Raw genomic sequence first — 7,753 nt, 5'->3', positions numbered from 1 at the left:
AATAGCTGGGACTACAGGTGCCTGCCACAATGCCTGGCTATTTTTTTGTTGCAGTTTGGCCAGGTTCGAACCCGTCACCCTTGGTATATGGGGCCGGTGCCCTACTCACTGAGCCACAGGCACCACCATATTCCATTATTTCCTACAACACTGAAGTAAATGTTCTTGTTCTTGTCAAAAAATGAAGGAAGCAAAGATGAGTGTTATCGGGGAGCCTGTATTCATTGATCAGTGGTGTTCACAATTCACTTTGGTGACAATATGTTCTGAGGAGCAAACAACTGGATTGTGGGACAGACCATCTGAGGTTGGGACTCTGGAATGTGAGAGCAGTCACTGTTGCTGTCCGTTCCGTGCTTCCTGCGGGCCAGGCCCTGTGCTAAGTGCTTTAGCTGAATTCTCACAGAAACCCTGTGAGGGAACTACTGGTTCCCAGCTGAGGAAACTGAAGCACAGAGAGATTCAGTATCTTGGCCAAGACCACACAACAGTGGTTGAGGAGGAATTCCAACCAAACCTGGGTCTGTCTGACTCCACTGCGCATATGTTAACCAGAGCAGAACAGCTCTGGTAACATCCCCTAGATCAGCCAGGGCACAAAGGCAGGGAGCCCAAACTGGAGGCTGGGGGAGGTACTTCCTGAAGGGGGATGCCCCTGGCCCAGAGAGATGAGGAGCCCAGTGGGAGGACTTCAGGAGGAAGGCTGGCAGACTGAGCCCCCCTCTCCCTTCATTCACTGATTCCTGATGCCTCCCTGATCTGTCAGGGTCCATCTTTCTTCCTAATTCTTTTCTTTTTACCAGCTTACTCTTGGGTTATCTTTTCTCTATCCTCCAGTCATTCACTCATCTGCTCATTCATTTGTTAATTCATCCATTCACAGACGAGCACCAAGTGGAGCCTGAGTGAGGCAGTACTTAGAATCGGTGGTGAGGGCATCCACTACATTCAATTCAACCCTTATGAAGAGCCCCTGAAACCTGTCTTCTCCATCAGACACACCCAGAGACAAAACACACCCTTAAACAAACCCAGCAACTTGCTGAAAAACACCTGGAGGCCGTTGCAGCTCTTGAGCACCCCCTGCTGGTAACTTGGGATGTTACATCCTGGGCTTCTCAGGCCCAAGCCAAAGACAGTAAGAAGCAGAGTGAGAGTTTGTTTTATTGAGAAGCGGGGCACAGGGGTGCTCTATAACATATATGTGCATCATGTATGTGTGTGCTCTGATGTTCTGTCTGTGCTCTGATGTCGTGCATGCGATGAGTATGTACATGGCGGTGCCAGGGTGCAAATTCTAAGTGTGTGTTGGGATGCCACTGATCCACAAGGAGCAGGGCTATGCCAACCTACTCCCTCAAGGCCATGGTGGCCCAGAGGCTGAAGAAAGAGGCTAACAAATCTACTTTTTTAAAAAGAAATTTTTTTTCTTTTTTTTTTTTTATTAAATCATAGCTGTGTACATTAATGCAATTGTGGGGGTACAATGTGCTGGTTTTATATACCATTTGAAATATTTTCATCAAACTGGTTAACATAGCCTTCAAAAAGAAAATATTTTCTAGGGACTTATGAACAGAAACAATGTCATGGGCGCTGGAGAAATGGTGGGATCCCTGCACCCAACCTCCGTATATAAATACATCCTTTATATAGCAAACTTTTAGGGTAAACCATGTGAAGCTAGTCATGTCTCTTTCTTGTTGAAACTCATGACCACTGGGGAGATTAGATAAGCATCTTTATGAAGGTTTTTTTTTATGCTATAGGCATTGTCTTAAGTCCTTGCCAAAAAAAAAAAAAAAATACTTTGGTATGCAGGAGTCAAACATGGGTCATCATGGCAATTTCCCTTCATGATGACATCATTCTTCCCTGGCAACAGGCTGTTTCCCTCCAAGCATACTTTAAGCATGATGGAGAGTTGCCTGTGCATACTAGGTGTTCTCTGAGCGTACTTGTGGGAAGATATGTGTGCAGCCTCTGACTCTGAGCTATTGGCTCCCAGGGCTCCTGAGTAGGATCAGGCCCCAGTTGTCCATTGATGCTCCCTCTCTTGGCTTCCTTCCCTTTTCTGTCTCACTTCCCCACTCCTGTACATGTGTTTCTTGGGATCTCTTCCCACACTCAAATCCTGCTTTGCTCTCTGTTCCTGGGACAATGAAGGAGGCAGTCTAAGGGGAGAGGCCAACACACTGAAGTCAGCAGAGCACAAAGATGGCAAGAGCCTGGGCCCACAGTAACACCACTGTGCTGCTGAATGAACTGACTGGTGGCTGTCCTACACTGATGTGAGAAAACCTTACCATTTAAAGCTTTTTTTTTTTTTGAGACAGAGTCTCATTTTGTCACCCTGGCTAGAGTGCCTGGCATCATAGCTCACAGAAACCTCAAACTCTTGGGCTCAAGCAATTCTCTTGCCTCAACCTCCCAATTAGCTGGGATGACAGGTGCTCACCACACATCTGGCTAGTTTTTCTATTTTTAGTAGAGGCCGGGTCTTGCCCTTGCTCAGGCTGGTATCCAACTAACTCATGAGCTAAAGCAACCACCTGTCTCACCTTCCCAGAGTGCCGGGATTACAGGTGTTAGCTACCACACCTGACTTCATTTAAGGCTATTTTAATAGGATCATCTGTTACTTGGTGCTGAAAGCTTTCTAAGAACATAGCATCCTACAGGGACATATTCCATATGAAGCATGATGGGTAGGTCGGCTGAGAGTGTGTGTGTGTATACAGTGGTGGTATGTGCGTACGGTGTACATTGACACCTATTTTGTGAAGGCCTGTGGAGTGGCTATCCATCTGGGACACAGATTTGAGTGGGTGTGTTTGTCCATGTCTTACCTTGTCCGTCCTTCTTTCAATTCCACATTTTATCTCTCTCAAGCACCTCTCTCACCCTCAGCCCATCAGCTTCTCTACTATCCCCACCTGGGTACCTGGACCACCTCTGTAAAAGCCCTGCTAGCCGCCCTGAGGCTATTCTTACTCCTCTTCTAACCATTTTCCACTCAGAAGCCAGATCTACACTTTGAAAACATAAGTTGAATCATGTTCTCCTGTTGAAAACCCATCAAAGGCCCCTGCTGCCCTGGGGCACCTGCCCTATAGGTGTCTCTGGCCACATCTCTCCCCTCACCTGCTATAGAAACGCCAGCCCAGGCTGGGCATGGTGGTCATGCCTGTAATCTCAACACAGTCAGATCCTGTCCCAACAACAGCAAAACAGAAGCTCCACCCCCTTAGACTTGTTCTTTAGTGATGGTCAGAAACAGTCTAGACTTCCCAGGCACCTATGACAGCAGGCTTCCAGCAGGAGATTGGAGGGTGGGAAGAAAAAAGAAACCAGGGTATGTCTCTCCCTACACTTCCTTCTTGGCTCCCATTGGACCGGCCTGGGTCAGGCTCAGCTTCTGCTAAGTGAGTCCAGCTACCAGCACCGCCTCCCCCTATCTCACCATCCTGGGAGGTATCTGTGGCTAATCTCTGGTTTCCCCCATCTTCTCAACTGGCTTCTCAGCGATTCCCTCACTTGGGTAGCCAATCCTGTCCTCCCAATAGAAGGATTGAACGCCTTCCATTTCAAATACTTAAGACTTCTGTTTTCCGATTTGACCTTGACTGACACAGGCAGCCTTCTGGTTGAAGGAGGAAGCCAGTAGCTGGTATAGGGAATCTGAAACTGAATCTCAGTGTCCCTGAGGTGAGATGATCACTTGAGTCCAGGAGGCCACAGAGAGCTATGATCACACCACTGCACCTTAGCCTGGCTAGCAAAGCCAGGCTCTTCTCAAAATAAAATAAAACTAAAAACTAAAAATTAAAAAAGAAAGAGCAGATGGCATCATGGAGCAGAGGTTCCCTGGCAGTTTAAGCTTTGAAGTTAAAGGAGAATAAACTTCTCTTATTTTTGCATTATTATGTGGGGTCTCTGTCACAGTCAACCAAATCAGTATAAGGGCCCTGGAGAGCAACAGTATCAACCCCACAGAGTAACTGAAGAATATTTAACTAAAGTAGGGACAGGGTTGGAGAGACTAAAGAGGGACAGTGAAGTGCCTGAGGCTAAAAAGAGTGGGGAGCATATCCCACCCCCCAGGCTTGAAGGACCAAGGGCAGAAGCAGTTAGTGGGAGCCCAGAGATAGTGGCAATGGGAAAAAGCTGCTGGACAAGACCCAAGGCCTTTGTGCAGGGACGCAGCCCTGGGCCCCACGAGGAGAGAGCCAGAGAATAAATATCCCCACTGATCTCCGTCTTCCTGTCCTCTAGGATCCTGTTGGCACCTTCCATTGGCTGAACCAAACCCAGAGGACATGAAGCCCTTGATGCTGTCCATCAGGTCAGCCGGGGGGCACAGTGGATGGGGCAGAGAACAGCAGAATACATGGAGTTCCTGCTGCTACAGCCCCAGGGCAGCAAGCACTGTAAGGGTGAGACCTTGATCTTCTTCGCAGAGGGGTCCCTAGTGACTAGCACAGGGCCTGGGGTCTCGTAGGTATTGGACAAATATATGTTGAATGTGCATTTACCAGGAGGGCAACAGAATAAGAGTGGGGAATGAGGGAGCCTCATACCTCCACCCCTCCATCACTGTCCCCCACAGCGGGCCAGAGAGCTTCTCCCACCTCACCCCACTCCCCTTTCCTGTGGGGAAAAGGCTGTGTCTGCCCCCAGCCCTCTCCAGTACCATTCCCAACAATTCTCTCGGGTCCCAGCAGAGGTGGTACCTTTCTTGGGCCAAGAGCTGCCTGTACATCATCAGATGGGGCACGTATCTGTTGCTGGACTTCCTTCCCCATTCCTAAGGCTGAGCTGCCCCATCTGAGGGGAAATACAGGGCAATGAGACACCAGACTGCCCTGAACCTAAGGCCCCTGTGTATGATGAACAGTGTACATTTGTGTGTTAAAGGCTCTGGGAAGTCCTGCAGGAAAGAACCACTGGAAGGTGAGGTTTGACCTCTGGCTTCCCAGCCCCATCTGACCCCATCTGATTCTTTACTGGGTACCAACGCGATTATATTCTAAGAGCTAACGCCACAGCAGTGACCAGAGCTCACAAAACCCCCTGCCCCATGGGGAGCTCCCTTCTAGTGGGCCTACTTATCATTGAACATCTGTGGACATCCTCTAGAATGCCACCCTTCAGGGCGACCATCCTAACACTGAGGCTGGACATTTCTGGGACACACCGAGGGGGCAGCCTCCAGATGTGCCCTCTGTGAGTGTCAGGGTCAACAGGGTGGGAAGAGGAAGGCCTTTGAAGGGTCCTTAAGCTTCATTTATTCATCTGTTGTCTCTTTTAATATAAATATCCTTAAACACCTACCGTGTGTCAGCTCCATTCTAGGCACTGGGAATTTGAACATGAATAAGGTAAAGTTTGGACTGTGTGGGAGCTAGAAATAATGGAACTCTCCTCTTTTCCCCCTAGGAAAAAGGCTCACTAGCTTCTCCCTCTTCCCTCTATCTCCCTAGACTTCTCGCTAATCCCCTACTCTCCTGCCCTGACCTCTGACCCCCTTGCAGGAAATAGCTTGCTTAGCTTCAAGCTGAGGACTAGAGTAGCTCTAATCCCTCCATCGTCCCTGACCAGCACCCTCTTCCTGGGGTGGGGAAGAAGCTCATCTTTAGCGATTTTGTTCAAGCTGCTACTAGGTCAGAAAACCCCCGAGGATTAATCAGCAGAGCAGCAGGCAGCCTTTATGTACAAGGCCTGGGAGATAAGACTGACCTGGCAGGGATTATGACCAGACAGCGGCCTCAACTGAGTGCCTGGGACTTGCTCAAGGCCACTTGGATAAGAGCTGTGGAAGCTTCTTGTTTGAAGTTGGGGGAAGAAGAGGGGCCCTTCCCTGCACCCTTGGGTTACCTCTAGAGGGCCAAGCAGTGACAAAACAGGGAGCCTTGAACAAGTCCTAGCTTTTCTCTGGGCTGTGATTTCCCCATCTGGCAGATAGAAGAGGGTGATTAGATGGTCTTTTTTTTTTTAGAGACTCTGTCTCACTTTGTCACCCTGGGTAGAGTGCCGTGGCATCCCAGCTCACAGCAACCTCCAGCTCTTGGGCTTAGGCAATTCTCTTGCCTCAGTCTCCCAGGTAGGCGCCTGCCACAACGCCTGGCTATTTTTTTGTTGCAGTTTGGCCGGGGCTTGGTTCGAACCCGCCACCCTCGGTACATAGGGCCGGCACCCTACTCACTGAGCCACAAGTGCCGCACATTAGATGGTCTTTTAGGCTGTGTTTCAGACGTTCTGCGGTGGGATCCAGGCATATCTGACCTGCCCGCCTCTCTCTAAGCCACCTCCTGGGCCCCTCCCTCCTCCCTCAGCCCGTGGTCTAGGGAATGGCTCAGAGCTTTAAAGCTGAGCAAATAAACATGTCCAGGCCCACAGGGAACTGGGGGTAGGAGAGGACATGGCTATTTTTATCTCAGTTTGAAGGATTTTCACAGCTGCTTCTGTTGTGTCCACACAAGTTCCTAGGCCCCAGGGTGCTGGAGTGGCAGGCATCCCTGGGCATGATGAGAGGGGACACTTGTAAAAGGGAACTGGCCTAGGCACACGCCTGACTCTCCCCCACCTAGGGATCCCTTGAATGCAGCTGAGTAGCACCCCCTCCTAGGCCTTCTAAAAGCAGACCGCCCGCTGCTGAGTCAGGGACAGCTGGTGGGAAAGAATCTGGGTGTCTCAGCACTGGGTGTTGGGGAAAGAGGGGGACTGCTCAGGGAAGCCTGAGGAGGTGATTCACCTCATTCAGCACGTTTGCTGAGTACCTATAGAATGTCAGGCCCTGGGCTGGGAGACTGTTTCCAAAAGCCAACAGGGCTGTGCTATAAGGCCAGTTAAGGTCTCAAACTCATCCTAGAAAAAGTGCTATGTGTCTCATTGCTGAATATTACTATGGTCACCAGATGGCCAAGGGGAGTACTTCAAAGGTGACCAGAGTGATATATTCAGCAATGAGGCATGCAGTGCTTTTTCTAGGATAAGTTCATGAACTTAATTGCCAGACCTTTTAAGTCTCTTCTGTAAATTAATGTGAATTAAATTCATTGATTTAGTGCCAAGCGCTGTGCACTAGATACTTCAGAGAGATGATGATCTCAGCTACTGTTCTATTTCCAAAATACACTTGATCCCCCTCGGCCCCCCCCACCTCTCTTCATTTCTGTCTCCACCATCCCAGGCCAAGTCCATCCACCCAGGCTTTGCCCGGCTGACACCAAAATTGCTCCAGCTGGTCCTCCTCTCCCTCGCTCCTACAATCCTTCTCTAATGGCACCCAAGAAGAGAGTTCTTGAAAGTAGAAATGAGATCCCAGATACTTTCCCAACATGTCACCCCGCCCCCGCCCCCCCAAACCTGTGGTTTTCTCCTTCTTCTTAAAGACCCAACTCCTTATTACTCTGGCCTTCAAAGAGGACCCATAGGAGCTGACGCTTGCCCATCTTTCTCTCTTTCTTTCATTTGCTTATTTTCTCTCTGTAAACTTGGATTTCAAGTAGTACAACTGGATTAACTGTAAATCCTCAGTCCCTGATACATTCTCAGTCTTGGTGCCTGAAAAGGTATCTTTGGTCTACTCACTTTTATTTAGTTAGATACACAGTTATTTTAAATAATGTAGTTAGTACCTTCCAAATCATACCTAATGTAATAACATGGATGAATCTTTTTTTTTTTTTTTTGAGACAGAGCCTCAAGCTGTCCCCCTGGGTAGAGTGCCGTGGCATTACAGCTCACAGCA

The sequence above is a fragment of the Otolemur garnettii genome, unplaced genomic scaffold, assembly GCF_000181295.1.
Source record: "Otolemur garnettii isolate 467f Iridium unplaced genomic scaffold, OtoGar3 scaffold00009, whole genome shotgun sequence".
In the NCBI taxonomy this organism is placed as follows: domain Eukaryota; kingdom Metazoa; phylum Chordata; class Mammalia; order Primates; family Galagidae; genus Otolemur; species Otolemur garnettii.
Note: the sequence above shows the minus strand (reverse complement) of the source record.